Raw genomic sequence first — 26,401 nt, 5'->3', positions numbered from 1 at the left:
ACCGGGAACCGAACTCACGACCTTGCGCTTGCCAGGCAGGCGCTTTGCCGCTGAGCTAAATCCCCAGCCCCTGACAATTCTTTGTTCTTAACAGCCTCAGTGTGTACTTTAGAGTTTCTTGAACAATTTTTAAAAACTGCCAAACCAAATCCTTGTTTTGGTTTCCTATGCAAATACTGATGTGTGTGTGTGTGTGTGTGTGTGTTTGCTAGAGGGTGAGATTTCAGATTTGTCTGGGGTGCAGATTTGAATGCCTCAAGCAGAATACTTCAAGTATAATAGAGAAGCCCTATGTTTGTACAGTAGTGTCCTTGTAAAGCAGAAGGAAATTAGTGTCACTTGTGTTTAGATTTCAAGAAGAAGAAGAAGTCTGGAAAACTTCAGAAATGTGATCATCTGTTAAAATAGCACAGCAGGAAGTATTCCTCACCATCTCATTCAAGGCCTTAAGTGAAGACAAATTTTGAATGGATGTACTTTCCCTCTGAGGTGTGGCTGCCATTGTGAGTGCAGAAGAGGGGTATGGAGCAAGCCATTTTTTAAAAACCAGAAAGCATGGAAAAATACATCTATAATCTTTTTGGGTGTCGTAGGTCCAGGTCTCTTTGTGAATCTAACAAAATTTCTGGATCCTCTTCCCTGAAGCATGCAAATAATTTAGATACTAGAAGTTCCCAGAGCCCCTGACACCTAATAATAGTTTCCTTAAATCCTGTGGTTTCCAAGTTTAAAGACTCTAGTCTAATTTACTTTTTAATTTAATTTCAGGACAAAAGGTGTAAATATTTCTGACACTCATAATGTTTGGCATTTCTGGTACACCTAGGTAGACACAAGTTCTTATTTCCTCTTCCAAGTGACTTAGCAGATGAGGTCAAAGTTCTAAAGGAAATGTTTAGGATTGAGAGTTGTGTGCCAAGGGCCAAAATAAGACAGACTAGGTCCTCCAGAACTTTCTGTAAATATTGCACTTTGTGAGGAAATAATCCTTTTAGGGAAAAGAGCTCTACAAGGCTCAGAGTGGTTATAAGATTACTAAACTAATAATTTCCAGGAATAAAATGTTCCTTGTTTCAAAATTACTGTTGCAAGATAATGTAATTTACTACTACCTTCTAACATTCCTTAAGCCTTTACTTTTGATGATCTTTGTTGTAGATAGTTATCCAAATGTTTTTCATTTGGTCAACTAATGTTACTAGAGTAATTACTATATGAAAGAACTTGGGAAATACAATAATGAGTCACCACTTTTCTTTAAATATGTTAAAAAGAGGTATAGTTTTCATTGGGAGTTTTAATTTAAGAGTCATAGTTTAATGAAAACTCCAAAATCATAAATATCTTTGTGAGTATAATTTTACTGGTATTTCTTCCAGTTCTCTTTCATATTGCCCTATTTCCATGTGTATTTCATGTATGTACATAAGTGTGTGTATATCTTAGTCACTTTTCTACCACTATGACAAAATATGTGAGACTGCAACTTGAAGGAGGAAAGGTTTATTTTAGTTTCAATCACTGGTCATCTGGATCCAAGGCAGAAACATTAGGGAGAAAGGGACTGGCAGAAGAAAACTGCTCACCCAGTAACAGCCAGGAAGCAGAGAAAGGAGTGGGAGGAGCTGGGGAAAAAAAGTCCTCCCACCCAGGTCACACCCCAGTGACCCACCGCTAACCAGGCCCTACCTTGCCAAAGAGCATTTAGCTACTGAACTCATCAATGAATAAATCCCCTCATGAGTATAGCACCCTGATGACCCAGTGATCTTCCAAACATGTGAGACTTTTATATATTGTGGATCTAAACCCTTATGATACTTATGCATGTATGTGTATGAGCTCATGTTCCTTGCAAATTTATCTGTAGGAGTGTGGGGAGGACTTAGCCTTGGACTCCTTCAGATAGAAATAGCATTTTTTCTCTGGGTGTAATACCTATAAAGTATCCTGAGAAATCTACAAAGTTGATACCTCTTTAATGTCCTTTTGTGGTATTTTGCATGCTATAGGCAATATGAATTTGGCCATAAATACACATAACAACCAATTTAGTTATGAAATCTCAGGGAAACATTAATGTATTTTTTTTTCTCTTTATTTAGTGTCATCGCACTATAAGCAGTGGGTTGAGCTTTCATTTCTCTTGGTTTGAAGCTATAGCCCTTTGATAACTACAGGAGCAAAGATTTCCTATTAGATCCCTAACTGTGGGACGGTATAAGTTTTATTACCTGTCCCTTATACAAGCCTCCGAATAGAAGTTCCATGTCACCATTTTTCTGGAGATATCTTCTGGACTTACTTTATTTTTCTCTCTGCAGTCTCCTCCTGTGATAAGCTTGGTAGTTTATTTTAAATGTATTTTCATGTGTGCTTATGTTTTAGTTCACACCTCTAGAATGGTTACATCTTATTTAAAAATCTTCATTTTAAAACTATAGCCAGAACTGACTTCCACAAGCACTTAAACTATTCTTGTCATAATGTATGCAAGAGTAATACCCAAATTATGGTTTAGACCACCACTAGCAGCAGCATGATCTTGTAGCTTATTAGAAATGCAAATTCCTAAGTCCCACCTTAGACATACTGAATAAGAATGTCTTGAGCTGTGGCCCAGGGAGCTGTGTTTTAATAAGTTCTCCAGGGAACAAGGGAAGACCTGATAGGAGAGAAAAAGTTTGAGCAAAGATCAAGACTTGGAAGAAACAATGGTATATGGGAGTAGTAAGTCACTGAGTTTGGCAGGAGCTTCCGCTGGTGGGGCCAGATTATTGAGCCTACATCACTGATAAATTCAGAATTAATTTACATTCTTTTTAAATGTCTTAATATTCTATAGGAAAGTGGACCATGATTGAGACAGGGCAATCTCAGGATAAAGCAGTGAGTGCTTTCCTAAGATCATTGGAAATAACACAATGCTACACTATGATCTGTAAAAGGAAGAAGGAGGATTCATGCAGGCTGATGCTAAGTTTAGACTTTGGAATCCTACTGATGCATTTTACAGCTCTGTGCTGGCAAGGAGCACATGGAAATATATTTTCACAATTCAAATCAAGAGGCTTTGCGAGAGGATTGCCAAGTGCACAGATGCAGAGGATGTTAATTATTCTCATGGACAAAGCACCTGAGGACTTGGTGTGAATTATTAAAGTGCTCTGCTAACTTATTGCATTTGAATGTCAATGGACTGGATTTCAGTATTAATAGGACTTTACTTTAGGACTAAATAATAAAATTTCTAGTTCTCTCCTCCCTTACAGAGCTGCTATTATTGTTTCCTTTATTGAATTACATGGGATGGAAACTGGAATAGCGATCTGCCTGTAAGAATACAGACTCTGAGGAGTGTAGAAATAGGTGGGGAAGCAGTGAAGCAATAGAGTTGGCTCAATGACCTGATTTCTTAGGTACAGTAGTGTTATCATCTTTCTCAAAAAATACCATACCGATGTTCTAATTGTACGACAGAAAAGAAAAGCACTTAAACAGTTAAACGAAGACACATTGGAAGGATGATTAGGGACAAGAGAAGCAGTGGAGTGTTCAGGATCTGCCAATAAATGACTTGCTGATTGATTCCTCATAGACAGCTGCATGTAAATTAACCTCATTAGCCCCTCTGAAAAATGTAGGCAGCAAATACTTAATTTGTGAAGATTAATGAAAACTGAGTGTAGTGTATCCTGCAAAATTTATGACACATGGTAGGGGCTCGATAAATGGAAGACTTTGCTCTAAGTGAATCAAACTTGACCAACCAGGAGCCAGAGTCAGAACATGTCGCTGATGGTCTCTCATTTTTATCCACCCAAAGCCTAATTCCTTTCCTTCTGCTCATTACTTGACTATTTTGAAGAATGCTTCCTCCTAGTGATACAGCGTTAGGGGGATGTCAGTCAAGCCCTGTCCTCCATTGCCAAGAAGTCTTGAAGACCTATGCTGGGTCAGTCTCATGCTACTTACCGTGTGCTAGACAGTAAGCTGGACACAAGCCTATGGAACAGAACGGACATAGTTACTGCTTCTAGATCCCAAGACCATCGTAACTTCTGTCTCTTTGAAGGCCTGGTTCCTTGGTTTTCTTTGCCATTTTTTGAGCCTCCTATTATTGGAGTTTCCTCCTATTTCAGTTGTGTAAAAACAAATAATCTTAACTGGTATAGGATATGAATCATCTTCAGTATCATCTGTTCTAATTCCATTGTTATAGAGAAGTGGGGACTGGGATTTAGAGAAACAAAGGTTTTTTTTTTTTTTTAATCTAGAGATTAGTGATAGAGCTGGGACAGCCCTGTTACATCTTGCTCCAATATTCTTTTCACTATTGGTTAATATTCCCCCAAGGTTGTGGTCCTGCCTTTCAGTCAATGGCTGTTGAACAAAATTCTATTAAAACAGTCTTCAGGTTGATATCAAATGCCAGCACCTTGGTGGTATTCTAGCCACACATGTGTTGGAGCTGTGACATGGGGTACCTCTGTCCACTCGGCTGATGTCTCATGTCAAGCTCTTGGGCAGCAGGGATGGGGGCATCTGGGGTTTCTGCTTGTTGAACATCCTGGACTAGCAGAGGTTTTAGCCCATTAGCAGCTGCCAATAGGACCGTGGGTCTTCCTCATTTTACTCTCTTCTCTTCTTCCCTCCCTCCAACTTTTTTTTCCCTTTCACCTACCTTCTTTCCTCCCCTCCCTCCCAACGTGACTGTCTTAGCTACTTTCTCATCATGGAGACACAATACCCAATACCCACAGTTTAATGGAGAAAAAGTTTTCCTGGCTCGCAGTTTGTAGAGGTTTCAGCCCATAGCTGGCTGCAAAGCAGGGTGGCATAGCAGAGGGGAAAGCTCATGGCATGGCAGGCAGGAAGGAACTATCTAAATTTATATCTATCTCTCTGTCTCTGTACCTCTGTGTATCACTCTAGGCTGCTGCAACTTGCATGGCTCTCGATGGTCCTGGGGGAAAATGGCGAGGGCATTTAGAAAATATAGTGAAGAGACAAAGCTGAGGTGAGGTAGAGTTCTCTTTCCAGATGGGAGAAGAGGAACTGAACAACAGTAGGGGTATTTATTTATGCTTTTGACAAAGTTAATATTATGAGACACAGGATTGCCTAGCAACTAATAACTGGAATTTTCTCAGGCGAGATGTTTTTCTGAAGATCAAAGTACAATTGTCCCTCCCTATACTGTGGTTCACTTATTGCAGCTTCACTGTATCACGGGTTTTTAAAAAATATCTATCTAATTCTGTATTGCAGAGTTTTCACTATATAGCAAGATTTTGTGGTACATAGGTATTTATATATACTTATGATTTTAATTATTTTGGCAAAAAAACAAAACTATATAAAAATATAAAAATGTTAATTCAAACATATTAAAAGAATATTAAATTGAACTAAAATACTGTACAGTATATATTTTATCAGTGGATGGATACTATACTGTACATAATGGAAAGGCAGTATGACACTACTGCCACCCTGAGCCCAGCAGAGCCACCTGGCCACATGAGCAGACCCGCACTGGGCGGGCACTGCTTATAGGCGAGGAGGGTGCACAGTCCCCTGCCCCTGCCCGCATTATGAGCTGGCCTGGGTGGGGCAAGTGGTGTGGGCTGGATGCTGGGTTCAGCTCGGCTGTGGCTGTGGCTTGGCTGGGTCCCACGTGCCCCACTCCTTGTCCTGCTCCCACCCTCCATCCCCACCTGCTCCATCCTCCCTGTTGTTCTCAGAGCTAAGACACTGATTCACCTGGGCATCCCCAGGTGCTGCCCCAGCTGGAAGCCAAGGCTTTGGGAAGAAAGGTCTCCCTGGAAATTGTATAGGAGTGTGGGGAGGGTTTGTGGGAGTGTGGGAAGGGTTTATAAAGCCTTAAAATAAATATAAATAAAATAAAATAAATATAACACCGCTACCTCACAGATTTTCACCTATTGTGGGGGGGGGTCTCTGGAATGTAACTCCCATGATAGATGAGGTATCACTGTATTTACAGCTTCAGGTGCTCCCTACACCTCTCCCTTTTCTCTTTTGTAGTATAAGTGATGAGTGTTCAGTTGAAGTTGGAGAAGCCGTGTTGTCATTCTTGAACCCTTTCCATTCTGAGTGAACTTACTCATTTAGTCTAAACATTTTCAGTCCAAAGAATTTTTGGTACCTGTATACAGCATGCTATCCCTATGCAGTCCAATAATCCATAGCAGTAGTGAGTTACTAGTACAGCTGGAAATTGTCAGAAGTTGTTAGTGATTTGCACATTTACAGCTAACATATTGCTATGGCATTGTTTTTTACATCTTGTGGTTATACTTTTCTGCTGGATGTTTAAGACAAAGTTAAGGCGAGACCTGTATTAATCAATTTTTTGCTGTGCATCAAGGTCAGTTAAGTCTCTTCAGGAATTACCTTGGAGCCAAGTATAGCACTTTTAGTTTTTCTGTCAGTGTCACCCACCTAGATGAGTCATGGTCATGTTTTACAGTTGTCTTTTGTGAAAGCTTGAGAGATTTTTTTTTTCCCCTGGTGACTCCCTTAGGCACACTATATATTGTTGAATCACTTTTTTTGTGGTCTTATAATCTCCTTGATTAGAAGATCAGGGACTCAACCGAGTTACAGGATGTCACAGCAGAGGTTTTTCATGGCTTAGATCTTCACTGATCTTGGAGGGCCAGGGCAAAAATATTGGCTATGCTCTTAGCCCATCTGTTTCTTTAAATTTTTGATCTCCAAACCTCAGTTGTTAAACATCCAGAAGAGAAGATTAATGACATTAAATTGTAATGGAGGCAGTAAGTTTAATATTACTATCTTATCTGAATACCAAATACCTTAGAATATAAACTGTTATTTTCTAACAACCATGGATATTTTAATATTTGAATCCCTATAGAATGTTAGCAGACAACAGTTATATATTTTTATACAGAAATCAAAACCATATATAATATTGTGGCTTGAAAATCATGATGACATTTTGTAACATACTTAAATTTTTATTTTGACATAGCGTAACCCTTTTAACCAATAATCTCTATTTAATATATAAAAATCTTTTACCTAATTTGTTGTCCTTTAATGGGATGTATACCACATAAGTTTTTTGTTAAAGGTAGAGGTTTGAAAGCCAATTTTGATATCACTTAGACCAGCTGATAATCCAGGTGGAAGCATGCTTTTAACACTGTAACTCAAATTGTGTTATGAACAAATGATTCAAAAACACAAAAGAAAAAAGAAAAGAGAAAAATTATTTAGCTAAAATAAAAAAGGGAATAGCTGCTCATGGAATGACAGACAAACAAATAAACAAGTACACAGATTAAACACACAAACATCTTTATAAAATCAGAGTGCACTCAAATATATTTTTGACCAAATTGAATTATAGTAACTCTATTACAATTTTAGAAATTTCTAAGTAGAATAGTCAGATTTTTTTTGTTTATCAATTAGCAGAGATCTCTTAGAAGAAGATTTGGAAGGAATACAGTCTTTTATCTGTAGTGAATATAATTTTTTATATTTTATTCTGTTTTAAGAGTACTGGTAACTTTTAGCTCAGTTATCTCTATATACTCTATTATCTATTCACACCTTTGAATCCCATTTTGGTCACCATCTTCTGGGCATTCTGGGTTAATTTCTTTCATTGGCCCTGGGTCAGATCTAGCCTCATCCTTGTCAACTTTTTTCCAGATCTGTATTTATGATACAGCTGGACAGCATGTTCTAGCAAAATGGAAACATATTCTTCACCCCAAATTAGTGGCAGACTGGGTCCCTACCATTGTCCAGTATGGAGATTTCTCCAAAGGACCCTTCCTAGCTTTTTTGCTTTTACCTGATTGAATTGTCTTTTTGCTGCTGTACTTCCATCTTTTGTAGAATTTAAAAAGTTAATATATATTGCCAAGTAAAGTCTATTATGAGGTGTGACTTTTGTAGGGAAAGATTCCCTCTTTTGTTTTTGTAATTGAATTCTGATCATATAGTGAGAAACCTGTATCCTATATTTTGGAAGAAGAATCTTCACATAGCCTCCTCTATCTTAAGATGACCCATCTGTTAAAACAGAAGCAAATTGTTTTAATTTGTCTGAAGAATAATGACAAGCAAAAACACTAGGGAAGCTAGCCAGTGTAGATTGCCAAAAGAATGAAAATTGTCATAACCACTGCATTAAACTGAAGAAAAAGGAGTAATAAGAGTTTGTACCTCATGACCAAAGCTGTTGAAAAAGACCTGGAGCCTGGAAAGGGCACAGGGTTGTCTAGTGACTAATGACTAAATTTATCTCAGGCAAGATGTTTTTTTCAGAACCAAAATACTTCCAGCTTCAGCTGCTCCCAACACTATGCCATGCCCAGAGAGATCCACCTTTTCCGGTCAGGCTCCCCCTTCCAGCATCGCACTCAGATATAAACACACTAGTGGGCTCATCTAGTACCACACACCCATGATCCAGTCCTTCCCCAAAACCCCACCAAAGAGCACAGGAGGCTTTGGGTAAATGGCTAGATATAAGCCATAACAAGACTATAATTTGCTTTCTCTGCCTTTCTATATACTTCTGAAATTTTTTCTACTTCAAACTCATAAGTGAATCATGGAAAAGAGAGGAATAACTCAATGGGCAAATCAGTAGGTTTTTCTTAATTACTGTTATGGTTTGTGTCTGGATGCCCACCCAGAAAGCCTCATGCAGTAATGGGGCAGGCTTTTTGGAGGCAGCTGAATCTAGTTTGTGATTGGTTCATTGTCTAGTGTTGGGATTGGCAGTGTGAGTGCTACACTCGCTCTGGGACAGTAGCTTGCATACAATATGGTGGAGGGAAAGAGGCTTGCTCTGTCCTTTTGCCCCTTTTGCTCTTGCTGCTTTTGCTGTCTTCCACTGCCATGAACTGTTGCCCTCTGTCATATACCAGCCTGCCTTGGAGCCAGCTGATTATGGGCTGAAACCTTCACAAGCTGTGAGCTAAATAAATCTTTCCTTCCTTAATTTTGGGGACCAGGTATTTTGTCTCAGCAAGGAGAGAAAAGTAACTAAGACCGTGACTTACCCTTAAAATGTAAATAATTACACAATGTCAAGGTTTTATGATTGTAAAACTTGCATAAAAGTTAATCATGGGTGAAATAATAGCATATCACAGTCACAAACAGTGTGAATTCAAGAGGTAGAGCGTACCTGGTTCACATGCTGCCCTGCCAATATAGCATTTGAGAATACACACAGGCACCAGATTCCAAGACATCCCTTTCTTCACCTGCAAAATTAAGACTCTAAAAGTAGTGTTTATCATAATAATAAAGTTTGTGGTCTAATCTAACTTGCATCTCAAAGCAGTTTGTATTCTGTTCATGTATATGTATTTGAAACAGAAAAGTGAAATAGTTTTCTACCTTTTCTGGTCTCTAAAGTTAGCCATGGGAATTGAAGTTTCATTTTTGATCAGTAGGGTAAAAACTGGGAAAATCTGGGGAAATTCTTCCCTCCAAAAAATTGTGACCCCTTTCCTTTTACTTTCTTCTTGTTACTGTAAGGAAATTAGTATGAGAATAAAAACAAGATAATTGCCTGTAATCCCAGCACTCAGAAGGCTGAATCAGTAGGATCACCTTGAGTTCAAGAACAGTTTGGCTACATACTGAGTTCAAGGCAACCTGAACTATATAGCGAAACTCTGTCTCAGAATAGAACAGAACAGAACAAAGCAAAACAAAACCTAAACAATCACTGAAATGCCAGTCTTGACAGTGAGCTTTCTAATTAATGCTAGTGGCCATTTATCTCTTGCTGTTTATGAGAAAAATAAACTATGCTTACAATACTGAGGTTAAATGTTCTCTTAATAAGTAGAATTGTATAAAGTTGTCAATATTTAATCATTTTAACTTGCAAAAAGAGCAGTTTTACATAGTTCAATCTAACATTTGCAGTTAAGTATTCCTAAAGAAGTATTTGCTTCACATTGTGAAGGAATCAATGCATGTAAAGAACTTACATTGCCTGGTATGCGCTCAATAAAAGTTAATTAACGTATAGCCTCCATATTAGGTTACACTTTCTTCACATTAAAATGTCTCTGAAACTGGAATGAATCTTAAAATCAATGCAAGTAGTTAATGTGTCATTGTTTCTTTTCTCCCTGAAGAGATGCTATTACTTTGTTTTAACAATAGAGCATATTGAAAATTTGATTTGCTATGGTCCCATGGTTAAGTCATAGAATTAACAACTATTCACTCCATATTGATTAAGTCACTGAGTCAAGTTCATAATATGGGCCTTATTTCTAATTACCTTTGTTTTGTGGTTGCTTTGGGGGGTTACTTGGAATAAAAACAGCATTATTTTAGCTTTCTGCTATTATTTTGGACTTAATTATAAACACATAGGAATAAACTCTATTAGGTCTTCCAAAAGCTTGTGAACTTATGTCATTTATATAGAAACCAGCTATTAACAATTTGCATATAAAATAGATTTTTGAATTATGTTCTGTGTCCAGGATCTAGGTTCAAGTCACTTTTCCAATATATGTGAGGTTTCCTCTAAAAGTTCCTCTGTACTAATCAGACTGATGCTATCCTCAAATCTTGCCATGTTTTCCACTTCCTTTCTTTTGAAGAATCACATCTCTACATTGAATTAGTGGTTCTGGCACTTGGGGTGGTAGAGCTTGTACTTAAGAGCATGAAGACCTGGATTCAAGTGCCAGTAACACCTACCCCGCAACACACAAATAAAAGAATGAGTAGTGTGTTATCATTTTTACAGACTGCAACATCTATTGCTTAAGTGCTTAATACCTTTCAGGAATTGTTCTAGGTCTATGGTTTGTAGCTCAATAGTGGATCACGGATGATACTTTAAAAATGGAATAGAATTAAATAAAATAGGAGATATCACACTGCTGTCACAGGTGGTAAAAGAATTGTTTCATGTAACTTTTTCCACTTTTGTACAATCCCTGGATCATGGGTTGAGGATGTTGCTGTGGAATGTGATCAAACACTTCAGTGAGAGTGTTGTGGGACCTGGGGATGCAGTGGTAATAACAGATGGCCTGTGGTTTCCTCCTGCGGGGGAGCGGGGAAGGTAAATAGTAAGCAAATGAGCAAGCAAGCAAAGACTACTTCAGGGAGAAATATAAATTGTGAAGAAATATTGCAGGACAAAATGCAGAGTGATGGGGGCCAGTGTTGCTATTTAACATAATGGCCAAGAAAATGCTCTCTGAGGGAATATTGGAGCAGATTTCTGAAAGAAATGTAGAATTTTTTCATGTAGTGGTTAAAAAAGAGCTTTCTAATAAGGTGAGTGGATTCCTGAAAGAAATTAGGAAGTCTACTGTCCAAATATGTCAGGATAAATGTTTCAGGCAAAAGAATAGTAAATACCAACATCCTGTGGAAGAGGTGATATGGGATTGCACATTTCTGTTCAGAAAACAGAACAGCAGAGAGGCTAGGCTGACTGAGGTGGCGGGACTGAGGAGTCATGGGTAGAAGAAACAAAAGGCAAGGTCATACAAATTTTGTCTTCCATAGACAGTACTTTCGTTATACCATGTGGTATGGAGAGCCTTCAAAAAGCTACTCAACGTGACCGAGGATAATAATCAATCCAGAGTCCTCTCTGCTGGGTAAGTATAGATCTTAATATCTTTCCTTTGATTCTTGCTGTCTTCCCTGGGTTGTATAAATCTTTCTGTTTAGACTACTAGTGCTTTGAAGGCCATTTAGGTACATGTATAAAGCATATGGTTACAGACATACTGAAGACGTTGACTTAGTTCTACTGTGTGCTTAACATAGTACCATGTACATGATGAACTTAGTATTTGATTGATTGTTGTATAAGTCTGTCAAAAAATAGCACAGACGTTTTGTTGTTAGTGAATATTGTTAGTTTAGCAACATATATTAGTCTACCAAGTAGTACCAAGAATTTCAAGGAGTTTCAGTTTGGCTACATTTACTGATTGCCTGCTGGTTGGGGTTTTGCACTTATCACACACACTATGAACAGACTTCTTGTATCCTAGTTCCTCTCTTGTCTCGTGCCTGTCTGAAGCGGTGCCTTGTCTCTGCACATCACTGTTTCTCTTATCATTTCAGACAGGAACGTGTTAATAATGGAGTGTTTAGTAAAAGTTTCATTTAGAGAAGAGGGCAGGCTGGTCCGAGTGCAGTGGTGTTTACAACTAATTGATCACAACCAGTTACGGATTTCTTCGCGGGCTGGGGATTTAGCTCAGCAGCACAGCATCTGCCTGGCAAGGGCAAGGTCGTGAGTTTGATTCCTGGTACCGGAAAAAAAAAAAAAAAAACAAACAAACAAAAAAAAAAATGAGAAGAGGGAGTTGCTACACCTCACTCAACAGAGCAAAATTTAAACTACATCCACCATTAAACATTTCAGTCTTTTCTCAAAATTTTCTGTTTGACTGCCCCATTGCTACTTTCTCCTCTCACTTTTGTCCTTGCCACCCTTAAAAGGTCTGTCTTGTTTGCCCAAGCAATCCATGTCTTCTCCTCAGAGCTCATACTTCATTATCTAAAACAAAAATCTAGCAGTAACCTATGTAATTTTCTTTTAAATCACAATTGATTATGGCTATGTATACTATCTACAAGGTCAACTTTTTTCTTTTTTACTGCTCCAAATTGAACCCAAAGCCTTTGCACTGAGCTACATCTCCAGCCCCTTTTATTTCTTTTAATCTGTTTTTTTTTTGAGACATGGTCTGGCTAAGTCACTCAGTTGCCCAGACTGGGCTTGAAGTTGCTACCACCATCCTGCCTCAGCCGTCCAGAGTGCTTACGCAGTAACTGGTAACCATGCCTATGAGGCTTTTCATCTAGTGAAACCCAGAGAATGTTGGTCACGTGGCAGGACTGCTGCTAGTTAATGGCAAAGTGAAGCTCTGAGAGCACACTTGCCTCCCTCTTACTCTGTGCTCCTTGCAGTCCTAGACTTGCCTTCTGAGGGCGTCCCTGTCACAAGGTGGAGAAGTTTTGTTTCCTGGGACCGCACTGCAGCTTCAGAGGACCCATGCTGCACTCAGCACGGTTCACTCTGCAAACCATGGTTTTCTAACCTAGGATCTGGTGATTTGCTACTGGACCTTGTGCATGTCTGACACTCTTCTCTCCATTTATAATAAGAAGACTATACCTTAGCCTACGAGACTAATTATTACAGGGTTAAAAAGTGGGCCATGTAAGATGACAAAATTATAGTATGCTTTTAAACCCCTCCTATGTTGTGATACAAAACTCGATCCTTATATTTGCAAAACAGTTTCCCCTCTTCCCTTCTTGCTCCCTACTAACTCCACATTGCTCCATTCTTGACTCTATATTTTCCATTGAGGCTATTGGGGTGCTTATGCATTAATCAGTAAGACCAGTGTGCAGTCAGGAGGGTACATCAGAACTATTATTAAATAGGAGCAGTCTGCAATAGTGTATACACAAACATGAAACATGATCTGGCCCAAACTGAAGTCATAGAATAACCAACTGTAGGTATCTAAGTTAGCATCCTTCTTATTCTACCAATAAATGCAAAGTTTAGAAATGACAGGAGTCTCTGGGGGGAAAATACACAAAACACATTTCATCTGGCTTCAACACATCTCTGAAATAGAAGCAAAATCCTTGCTTCAGTGGAGTGTTTATTGCATCCTGAACTACTCTTTCAACTACTTTGCTTATCATTAAACATTCATTTCCCTAGAAACTGGAGCTTTCACTTCTTATAGCTGTAGCAATTAAGGACAGTTTTGGCTGGGTAGCTCTGACTTCCCAGCAGGACTCTGAGTGATCTGTGGCCTGTCCTTTATCACCCAGAGAGCTTTGCTCATTTACAAGCATTATTATTTTTTCTGGGAAACACAAGATAAATCCTGCCCCAATGCAATAATCCAGGTCAGACCTGTAAACATGATTCTAGTAATAAAGGAACGGTAATTGTCAAGAGGAAACTATAGTTATTGACTAAGTCCTCACTCTCGCCCCTCACAACAATGCATCTGACTGTCTCCAGAAGCGAATGTTTCATGTTTTGTTTCCTAAGCTGTAATCAAAAGTGTGGAGCACAGCTATTGTTGATTACACTCAAGAAGACCACACGATGCTTGAGAAACACAGTGTTTTCATTCATGGTGGTGGCATCTTTCTCCGGAAGGGATGAGGTGTCACATCTGATGGCCTCAGGAACAGAGCAGTGTGGCTGCATCAAGGAGTTCAGTGACTATAGAAAAGCATAGGCCATGTTTGTTCTTTACTTCATACCTGGTGACCTCCATTATCATCACCAATTCCTATTTTGTAATAAAACATGAGGAGTGTGCATTTGTATGTCTTTGAGGCTCTGAAAGATCACGAACTCTTGCAGAGACCCAGGACAGGCGAGATGATTCCTCACTGCAGAACCTCTCTCCTTAGTTGAGACTGTTATGGGTGCCAATTTCTCATGTAAATTGAGAGGAACAGGTATTAAAAAACACAAGTGATCAGAGAGTCATTAGTAGCACACAGAGATTTATCTCCAAGGGAGACATTTGCTGCAGCACTTTCAGAAGGAAAATCTTATCTCTTCTCTCGAGGGATTTCAGCACTAAATAGAAGAAAGCATTCTTGATGAAAGACAGCCTTGCTTTCTTTCTAAAGAGGAAAGCTGCTAGATATTCCTCCCTGCAAAATAACACCAGAGATAAAAGCAAAGATAGAAACTGACAAAAGATGACACGGCTACAAATTATGTGTTTATGGAAGGCTGAGTCTTTGTGCTCAACCCAGCGGGGAGGTGAGGCAGTGACAAATTCTGAGCCATAGCCACTGTTCCAGGGGACAGCAGGAGCAAAGTTCACTTTGGCATACATGAAAGGCCTTGTCATAAGCACCCGAGGCCTGGACACACCCACTGAACTCACACAAGACCCTCGTCAGACTAATTCTGGATTAGAATTTTGAAGAATATGACACCCAGATTCATCAAACAGAAAACATAAACACCAGGCTGTACAGATCAAAACAGCACCCAGGAGCCCTTCTGAGGAGAGGCAGGAAAGTAATCAGAGACCTGCATTTGAGCCTAATCCTCACACTTAAGAGCTGAGTGACAAGAGGTGGGTTATTTCTCAAAGCGATAACTTCTGTTTGTGGCTGTTGTGAGAATTAAAAGAATTAATATGCACCAAGTATTACAAAGCTCTGATATAGCCCATAATAAATGTTCACAAATAGTAATATTGTTGTTAAGTGGGATGAACAATTCAGTCAGGATAGACAGAATGATGGGTTTTCAATCTGTTTTTCCACTACTCCAATGTGAGATACTTAATCTCAGGTCTCCCAGACAAAGCAGGACGCAGCTGTTTCAAAGTTTAAAAACACATCTTCACTAATTGATGATTGTTTTTCATCAGTTAATTTACATCACATATTTCTGACCTCTATTCCATATCCAGGCCTCAAGCACCAATGGCACCATTTCTCTCTCACATTTTAAGCCTGAGCCTCGGTTTAGAGTGAAACAGGAGCAAGGATGGTGGCAAGTATGTGTTACCTACATTACTGCCTCATCCAAAATAGCTGAACGTTAAATGCATTGCTTTTTGAGCCTTGTCAAACTATTACTGCTTTCAAAATAGCTTTTTGGAAATAATATAAGCTCTTCCAGTTTGAGTAATGCCCATATAAATAGTCTTATTCACAGGTGAATTTTTTGCTTAAGGCTTCCTTCAAAATAAAACAGCATCATTATCAATACTTAAATTTATTGAACATTTCCTAAGGAACTGGACAGGAGTGGTACTTTACAAAACATATTACCAGCATATTTTATATGAACAATGATGATCAAATAAATCATCTACACTTTAGAGCTGAAGAAACAGGCTTGGAGAAGTTAAGTAACATGCACAAAGTCACACATGTGAAGGAAGGAAGATTTGAGCAGAAATTCACCCAACCCAAAGCTTAAGCTCTTCTCACCAGCCCACAGGCATCCTGCCTATCTCAAATCCTCCCTGATGAGCCACATCCTCACAGATTTCTCTCTTCCCAGCCTCACACAGGGCTGCTGTCTTCCTCCTGGCCAGGGGCCTTACCTTGAACAGCAATTTCTCTAGTCTGGAGAGTCAGCTTTCTGATCTGACAAGAATCAGTGTATTCAGGGGAGACAATCAAAAGGCTGCTAGTCTGACTGGGGACCCTTGTGCATCTTACTGAAGGCCTCTGGGAGAAATTCTCCACCTCCTTTCTTTTGATAGCTAGGTAACCACAAGCCACTCAATCCTTGAAACCCCCAGTTATTTCTTCTCTAAATAAACATAATGCTGGCTGTCCTGCTCACCCAACATCTACTCAGTACCCACTGATGGATAATTCTGGTGCAAGTTTCCCACTTGTTACAGAGGGAAAGCTCACTGAGGAAGATGGGAAGTTTTCTAGTTAATAAGGATCAACTGTGCACCAGGAACCAGGCCGCTGTTTAACCCTCACAACAGCCTACAGTGAAAAGTATCACTGACTTCACAACTCACTTTGCGGATGATATTTGGTAAGTCTTACAACTGTAACATAATTAGAGAAAGCCTATTTGTTAAATATGTAGGAAATATGTGAATGTGTTTTAAACATTGTGAATAAGAACAAGAAATTCAAATTTAACGCAAGATACATGGCCTTCACCATTCTACCGTTCCCTTTTCCCCATCTCCTTTTCTTAGGTTCACTTTTCATAGCAGCTTTTAAGTCAAATTTTCGACTTAATGTTAGCTGCTGTTCCTAATGAAGCCTCTACTACTTGCCTTTTTCCTTTTCCACTGTGCAACCCCCAAACCTCACATGTATTGAAAAGCTGCGCCTTTTTGATCTTTTGTACAAATCAATAGTGCATCTTGGGAAATAGATTTCCTCTCCCTTCAGGCTTCCATGTCTATAATTAGCTTCTGAAGCTGCAACACAGAAATGCTGGAACCAGAGTCATCTGCACCTTTCACAAATACTGATAAGTCAGCCAAGGAAGCCTGGGTGCTACATGGGTCCTGCTGCAGAGGTTTTGTGTGGTAGCAAAACAGGCAGTGCAAGGGACCGAAATAAATCATTCATCCACTCCCTTCCTCAGAAGTGCTGAAAGCAAGCAACCCAGATGCTTTGGTGATTCCTGAGGATGCCATGTACATAGGATACCCCCAAAACGGTAAATGGCTGGATCTATCAGAAAGGGTAGGAGACATATGAGCTTTGTTCGTATAAGTACGCTACTTTGGGTAGGTTATTTAACTTCCCTAAGTCTCAGTGTCGTCAAATATAAAGTGGAGCTAATGTTACTTCTTCAGGGGCACCTAAGTCAGCAGTATATACACCTGAAATTTATTTTTCTAAATTACATTTATTGGTACAGTTTAGATAGATATAATGATTACATTTGTCAAAAGGAAATTGTACCTATAAATGATATCTCTTAATTCCTCTTTTATCCCATTTCCCACCCCTCTCTTTAACCCCTGTTCTCTTCCTCTTTACAAAAGCTTTGCTTCTATTTTATACTTTTTTTCTCTTTTTTTCTTTTTCCTTTGTTCCTTTCTCTTCCCCTTCCCTAGTTTCCTTTCCCATTTGAATACTTTCTTCCTGTTTCATATTATCTAGTATGCATTTTGGTCCTTATTTCACTTAGTTTCTCACAGACAGTGTGATATTTACACTGACTTATTTCACTTAAGAGTGTGGTCTCAAGGTCCATCCATTTACCTAGAAATGTCTCAAGTTTATCCTTCTTTATGGCTGAGTAGTACTCCACTGTATAAAGCTATCACATCTTCATTCATCTTTTAAGTGATACTTGGGCTGTTTCCAAGATTAAGCTATTACAAAATATGCTGATGTAAACATGGGTATGTATATTTCTCTGTGGTATAATGCATTTTGAAATTCTACCTTCTGTCTTTCTTATCTTTATTCCTTTTATATCTTACTCTTGTCTCATTGCTTTGGCTAATATTCACAGAAAAATATTGCAAAAGAATGGTAATAGTGGATATCCTTGTCTTGTTCCTGATTTTAGAGTGAAAGCTTTCAGTTTTTGACCATGTAGTATGATATTGGCTGTTGGTTTGTCATAAATGGCTTTTATCAAATTGGGATAAAGACCACCTACTCCAATTTTCTGTAAGGTTTTTATCATGAATTGGTGTTGGACTTTGTTAAATGCTTTTCTGCATCTATTCATGTGATTTTTGTCCTTGCTCTGTTGATATAGTGTATTACATTTATCGATTATATATGTTGAACTACCCCTGCATCCTTGGAATGAATTCCGCTTGGTCATGGTGTACAATCTTTTTGATGATTTGCTGCATTCTGTTTGCCAGTAAATTACTGAGGATTTTTGTGTCTATGTTCATTAGGGAGATTGGCCTGTAGTTCTCTTTTTTGGTTGGATCTGTCTCTGGTTTTGGTTTCAGGGTAATACTTGCTTCCAGGAATGAGTTTCAATTTCATTAAATAGTTTGAGGAGTAGATCTTTTCCAAATTTCTTGTAGAATTCAGTAGTTAAGTCATCAGAAATTGGGCTTTTCTTTGTTGGTAGGTTTTCAATTCTATCTTCAATTTAATTGACTGATATTGGGTTATTTATAATTTTTATATCTTCTTGATTCAGATTTGGTAATTCATATGTATCTAAAAATCTGTCCATTTCTTTTGTTTTCCATCTTATTAAAATATAGGTTCTCAAAGTAGGTATTAATGATCTTTTGGATTTCTGCAGGATCCGTTGTGATTTTACCCTTTTCATTCCCAATTGCATAGATTTGAGTCTTTTCTTTCCTGTCTTTGATAAGGTTGGCTAAGCATTTATCAATTTTACTTAGTCTTTCAAAGAAGAAATTCTTTGATGCATTGATTCTTTGTATTTTTTTAGTCTCAATTGCATTAATTTCTGCTCTGATCTTGGGCTTGAGCTGTTCTTCTTTTCCTAGAAGTTTGAGATTGAACATCAGGGTGTTCATCTGTGCACAGTCTGTTTTCCTGGTGTGAGAGTTCACCACTATAAATTTCCCTCTTCAGACTGCTTCCACTGTATCCCATCATTCTAGTATGCTGAGTCAGCATTATCATTCACTTATAGACACTTTATTTTCTTCTTTAATTTCATCTGTGCCCCACTGGTTGTTCAGGAGGGTGTTATTTAATTTTAATGTGTTTATGTAGTTTTTTTTGTTTCTTTGGCCATTGATGTCCAATTTCATTGCACTGTGGTCTGATATTATGCATGGGATAATTTCAGTTCCTTTGTGTTTACTTAAATATGTTTTATGAGTTAGTATGTGGATTATGGAGAATGTACCATGCACAGCTGGGAAGAATGTGTATTCTGATGTTGGATGGAACATTCTGTAGACAACTACGAAGTCCATTTGTTCACAGGTTTGGTTCATATCTGATATTTCTTTGTTGATTTTTTTGTCTACCTGATATGTCTATTTGTGATAGTTGGGTATCAAAGTTCCCAATTAAAACTGTATTAGTGCTTCTTTGATTTTTCATGTCTATCAATATTTGTTTTATATAGTTGGGTAGACCTATATTTGGTACATGTATATTTTGATTATTATCTCTTCCTCTTGGAGTTTTCACTTAACAAGCATATGGTGATCTTCTTTGTCTCTTTTAATCAGTCTTGGACTGAAGCTCACTTTGTTAGCAAATAGAACAGGTGCTCCTGCTTTTTCCTGAGTTTCTGTGGCATGGAGAATTGTTTTCCATCCTTTGACTTTTAGTCTATGAATTCCTTATTGGGTTACATGTGTTTTTTGAATGCAGCATGTTGTTGGATCTTGTTTCATGAGCCATTCTGCCAGTCTCATTTTTTGGGTTTTTTTGACTGGTGAATTGAGACCACTTACATTGATAGTTATAGCTGATACATATTGGCTTATCTTTTTCATGTTATTTTCTTAGTGGTTCTCTGTCTTTCTCCTCTGTTTAATTGCTTGCCCTGCTTGGCAGTTTCTTTCTGTTGGTGTTCTTGTGTTTGTAGTCTTTGTTATCTCTTCCTAATATAGTCTTCAGAGTATTCTAAAGAGTTGGCTTGGTGGTCATGAATTTCTTCAGTTGCTCTTTGTCATGGAAGTATTTTATTTCTCCACTGATTTCTAAAGTTTTGAAGGGTATATCCATCTGGGTTGAAGATTTTTCTTTTAGGGCTTGAAATATCTCACTCCAAGCTCTTTTTGATTTGGGGGTTTGCATTGAGAAGTCTGCTGTTATTCTGATGGGCTTTCCTTTAAAGGTGATTTTTTTTTCTCTAGCAGCTTTTAATATTCTGTTTTGGGGCTGAATTTCTGGAATCTTGACTATGCTAATTAGAGTTCTATATGTCTCACTTACATATGTCAAATTATTTTCCTATGCTTGGGAAGTCTTCTGGTACTACTTCTGTGTACAGGTTTTTAATGTCATTTGTGCTGTCTCCAACTTTTTTATTGACTCTGATCAATTCTTCTTTATCATCTTGCAGCTGTTGGACTGATTTTTTATGGTCCCTTGATATTTTTAAGAAATCTTTCTTTCCATGATCACTGACCACCATCCTGTCTTCTAAATCTGATATTCTGTCCTGACCTTAGTTCAATTGGCTGAGTATACCTTCAGTGGAGTTTTTAATCTCCTGCATATTTGTTTAAATCTGCTTCATGGATTTCATTTCCTTCCTATGTTGGGTATTCATGGTTTCCATTATTTTTCTAAGCTCCTCTACTTTTTATCTGTGTCTGTTCTAAAGTCATTGAGCAAATCCTTCATTTTGATCTTCTTATCTTTTTTTACCTGAGAGATTATTTCTAATCTGATTTTCTCTATAGCCTCATTCATCTGTATTTTTACTTCTTCTGTTACCATTTCAGAAAATTCATGTAGGGGCCTTCTGATTTCCTCTATCTCATTGTCTGCTGGACTTGTCTGGAGTCTGGGACTGGAGGCCTAGGGTTTCATTTTTCTTTGTCTTGTCATTTTCTACTTTTTTATTTTAATTCTGTGTTGATGCTTATAAAGTGCTTATAGTAGGTAACTTTATCACTAGTATCAGGGTATCCATAGAAAATGTATGTTCCTTAGAAGTGTCATTTAGGTGTAGCTGGTTCATGGCCTTTGTTTCTGTTCCAAGATTCTACCTTCCCAATTTACTAGAGATGAGAAGTTGCTATCTATTTAGCTCAGCACCTAGTCCTTTGGTCCTGGACTATGGTGATTATTATGACCCCAGACAATTACAGTGTTGTCATACATAGTAGAAGAACTGATTACAACAGGCATGACACTCTAAAGTAGTAGTAGTATTGCTAAAGTAGTACAATTAGCAATAATAATAACATCAACACAGCCTAACAACTGACACACTGTGGTATCTATTAATTTGGTATCTTTAATCTTAGGAACAAGATCTATAGTTATTTAACAAAATTCAACATAAACCCTTTAGTAGAGTGATTTTACCATGTGGATGGGAGAGCAGAAGCAATTTAAGCACTATAGGGGAAAACAGAGAAATAAGTGAAGAGAAATGTAGTAGAAGCAAAGTTGAAGAACAAACGGTGATACTCAAGCTATGGGAAACTTGAGAACAGAATAGGAGAGAAACAAGCAGAAAGCAAAGACTATTGAAACATGGCAGAAAGACTAGAGACAATGTTTACTCATGTGAAAATATAAAAAATCAAAAAAGAGAGTTGGGAAAGTGAGAAAAAAGCCAAACAAAGCAAAACAAACAATAAAATTAAAAACTTAAAGCAAAATACTAACAAACAAACAATAAAATTCCTCTGGTGCCTTCAGTTCTATGGTATTATTCAAGTCAGAACCCAAATCTGTGCTGAGTAACCCCCAGCAAGTCTACAATAAGATTAGTGCTAGGTGCAGAAGGATCTTGGTCTCTGGAAGTGGGGGGTGGGGTGAAGGTCTTTAGCCAGCAATTTTCTCTCTGTCCTTCAGCAGAGAAGGACATGTCTCCTTACCCTGTGTGTCTCTGTATTGCCCTCCCAGTTGCTGTGGGGCTCTCAGATACAGACAATTTGTGGCTAGTCCCAGATCCATGCACAGTCCCTTGTATAGTCCCATGTACAGCCCCTCCAGGGCTTTACATAGCCTTCTCTGTTTCACTCCCCTGCATCTCTTTCCTTTCACATCTCTGGAAGTGGGTGGGGTAAGTGCTAACTTTCCACATGTTGCCATGCTGTGGCTTAAGGCTGCTTAAATCAGGCACTGCTGGGAGCAGGGAAGGAGGAGTGATGCTGTTCTACTCACTACCTTCACCATCACTGCCATGGTCCCTACTCTTTATGTAGCTATATGTTTCAGTTAACCCCTATGCAGTGACAAGCAGAAACACTAAATCAACACCCAGGATTTGGAGGCAGATTTATTTACATTGATGATCTTTGATCAAGATCATTTCCAGAATATCAAACCCTGATCTCTGGTGGTCTAGGGCTTATATGGGATAAGCAAGCAGAAAGTACAGAGGCAGAATGGCTTGTCAACTGGGGATTGGTTTATACAATGTGCATCACAGTGGCCACCTATGCATCACAGTGAACAGCCATTTCTAATACACAGGAGCAACCAGAACTGGAACAGAAGCTATTACCTGGGCAACTAAGAAACTGAAGTATCTTGGCTTGTGGGTGCATTTTCTGTTACAACTATGGTACATGGCAAAAAAAAAAAAAAAAAAAAAAAAAAAAACCTGGGGATCTATTGGGGAGGGAATTGCTTCCCAGTCGCTCTCCTGTGTGTGTGTTTGTGCGTGCTTGTGCACGCACATGCATACATGCGCACCAAAAAATTTGCTGCCATACTGAAACTTCTAGTTTGAAAGAAGGTAAAAGAGGTGAGGGGCCTTATATCCCAAAGCTATCCTGTGTGGCTTGGTTTTGTCGCACTGCTGCAGTGCAAGAGTTGTTTGGGAGCTTCCCACAATGGTGGTTTCTGCTTCACATGCAGGGGGCTTTCCCACAGGCAGCCTTGTGGGCTGCTTTGATGTTCTATGAAGTCCTATGCCCATGTTTTGCTTGATTTACAAGACCTATTTCAGATTGATTTTGGTATCCATATGTATGTCCTTCCCTTTCTTCCAATTACCTTGATTTTAAATGATTTTCTCTGAGTTATTCCAACATGGCTCCTGTTTCCTCTGTTCAGCCATGTCAAATCTTATACCTGAGATTTAGAAGTCAACCTCTTTTCTTCTTTCAGTGTCTCTCTGATTTATCTTAATTTTGTGACCTAGATATCCTTCACATCTCAGTCTCCATTTCTACCAGCTATGTTAGTTCAGACATTAATATGTTGTTACCAGACCAAAGCTTTATCCTCTCAGTCTGCCACTTTGTTCCTAGTCTAACACCAAAATCTATCCCTTTCTTCTCACTGCACACAGTTATCTTGCTAAATTATACATCTCATCGTCTTGCTCCTGATTTAACTCATCTTTCTCTCAATCATTTAGAAAATACAAATTCATCAGCCTAGGGTATAACATCTTCTATGACCTTGATCTGACCGAGCTTTAATAATTAGTAGTCTTTCAGATGCAAGTGACAGAAACATCTCTTAAATAGGCTTACTCAAGGAGTACTTATTGGCTTACAAAACTGAAAAAGCCTCAGGCAACCCAGACACAACCTGGCACACAGGCTCAGTCTCTCTAGGAAGCTGTCTCTTCCCATCCTTGGCCTTACCTTCCTCCATACTGGCTTTATTCTTGATTAGTCTTTTCCCATTCAATAACAATTTTGCTCCTAGCAGTTTCAGGCACAGCTAGCATCTATACATAGCCATCACCCGCTTCCATGCCTACACTAGGGAGTATCTTTTCCTCATTAACTTCAACAAAAATCAGAAGCAAAAATCTCTGTGGTCTGCTTTGTGTCATTTGCTCAAGTTTTATTGTACTGAACTTTAGGAGGAGCGTGATGGCCAGGTAGGCATATCCATGAGTCAGGCAATGTGGCCAGCCCCACTTGAATTACATTAGCATAGGATTATCCACAAAAAGTTATCATGCTGCCATAACCAAAATGAAAGGAAGTGAATGTCAGCCTTGCAAACACAGCACCTTTTATTATCCTTACCCAGAAGAACTTCCCCAATCCAGACTAGAATTTAGTGGCTTAAAATAATTATTTTATTTTATGACTTTTTGAATGTTGGGAATACAGAAAGGCTCAGGTGGTTGTTTTTGCTTGGAGTGTTTCATGTGTTTCAGGGAGATATCAACTGACACTGTAGACATCTGAGGGCTCAATGAGGCTGCATGTCCAATACAGATCCTGGATCACCACCCCCCTATTGCTGGGATACAATAACCAACACTCCCAATTTAAAGGGGAGAAGTTTAATTTGGCTCACATTTTGAGGGCATTCAGCCAATGGTCACTGGCTCCATGGTAGAAATGTCATGGTAGAAGGGTATGGTGGAGTAAAATTGCCCAGTTCATTGTGGCCAGGAGAATATATCTGAGATCATACCACCACAACCCATCCAGATACACCCAGAGGTGAGCTCTACCAGTCCCCTGGGTGGTTTCTAAGCCAATCAAGTTGACATAATCAAGTTTAGCTGTCAGGGCTCCCTTAGAATGAGCATGAATGCTGTCCGAGGAGTACTCCACTACTTTTTATCAGCCTGAGGACTTCAGAGCAGGTGGACAGGGTAGCTCAGGGCTCTAGAAAAAATATGGGAAGCTGTATCATCCTTCATGATGTAGCCCCAGGAGTCATGCATCATCACTTTTCTGCACTCTGTTTATTATAAGGATTCTCAGGTTCCAGGGGAAGGGATGTACTTGTAGACTGCTCATTGGGACAGGAGGAGTCAAATAATTTGTAGCCACAATCATTTTATATTGTTCCATGAGCAAATTCTCATATTTTTGCCTTTAGGGATATACATTTTCTCTGTTTAGAATGTTGTTTTGCTTTGTCTAGAATGTTCTTTTTCATTGTCCATATACCAAGTAGTTCTGACCCAACAAGGAAACATGCACATTGTGAAGTTTCTCTTCTCCCTTCTACGTGGAATATTTGTCATTCCTTTGGATGACCACATTCGGAATACATAATTCTTTCCTAGTGCTTTTTAATGATGAAGGGTAAACTTTTTAACCTGCTTCTACCACTGTGTTACAAGCTCCTTGAAGTTAGAGATGGAGTGTTTTTTGCCTCTGCACTTCACATCTTAACTGTCTGTTGCAGACACTCAAGATATGTTTGCTGAATGACAGAATTAGATTGTACAGCAAAAGTTTTCCAAATGTTAAATGCTATTCAAACAAAAGCTGTCATTATTTACAAGATAAGTGAACCTTTTACTGAGAAAATGTAATAGCTTCTGGTGATAGCTTTCTGCTTGACAAATTCTAAATGAATAATACATGTAACTGTTGAAAAATTAAGATTTTTTTTCTTTCTCTCTTTGGCTTAAATGTTAAGGATATCTAGTTGTTTGTTCTTTATAATTTATCTTGTATTTGGGTCACTGTTCCCAGATTTCATTAATCAGTCATCTTGTTAAGAGCTTGTTTAATCATACTTATCCTTTTCTGTCCTTTATAGTTTATTCCCTAATTTTTTAATCTTCTAATTTTCCTGGGCTATATATTATCTTTCATTAGTCTTTATTTAATATACTAAGGACCTGAGGGCTTACTATGTATCAGGCATTGTAATAGATCCTGAAATTCAGTGAAAAATAAGTTACAGTTCCTTTGAACAAATTATTCAGTGTCCAATAGAGCAAGAAAATGTCATTGGAAGGTTTTAGGCACTAAGCCAGAAGCCCTCAGATAAGGCAGGGCCTAATCTTGTCTGATTTCTCTTCAGGGAGAAGGAGCAAACAATTCAAAAAGATGATCAGGAGTCATTTAATAAAAGTGACATTTCAACAAGAGCATCTTAAGCAAAGGTGTGACAATAGGAAAGCCCAAGTATATGGAAGCCCAAGAAACACTCTCATGCTCTTCGTGTATAAAGTATGAGATAAAACATGGAAGTTTTTTAGAGCTTCTGCCTAATACATTTACAGAATCACTCTTGGTTTTCAAATATTAGACTCTGGAAAGGTTCAGCTAACTGGGAAGCTAATTACTTACCAAAAGAGAGTCTCATCTATTAAATAAGAACATGTAATATTCCTGCCTACCCCAAAGACTTTCTGAGAAGATCACAAATGGTCATACAGCAAAAGTTCCCTTAGAGGGTAGTAGTTACTTTTGTCTAACCAATGTCCTTGCCATTTCTCCTAATGAGAGAAACTTTCATTTCCTTCCTTCTTGAGGACCACATCTCTCCTACTTTACCTCATGTG

Source organism: Chinchilla lanigera, unplaced genomic scaffold (genome assembly GCF_000276665.1).
Source record: "Chinchilla lanigera isolate Chin_1 unplaced genomic scaffold, ChiLan1.0 scaffold00014, whole genome shotgun sequence".
Taxonomy (NCBI): Eukaryota; Metazoa; Chordata; class Mammalia; order Rodentia; family Chinchillidae; genus Chinchilla; species Chinchilla lanigera.
This window is presented reverse-complemented; position numbering follows the sequence as displayed.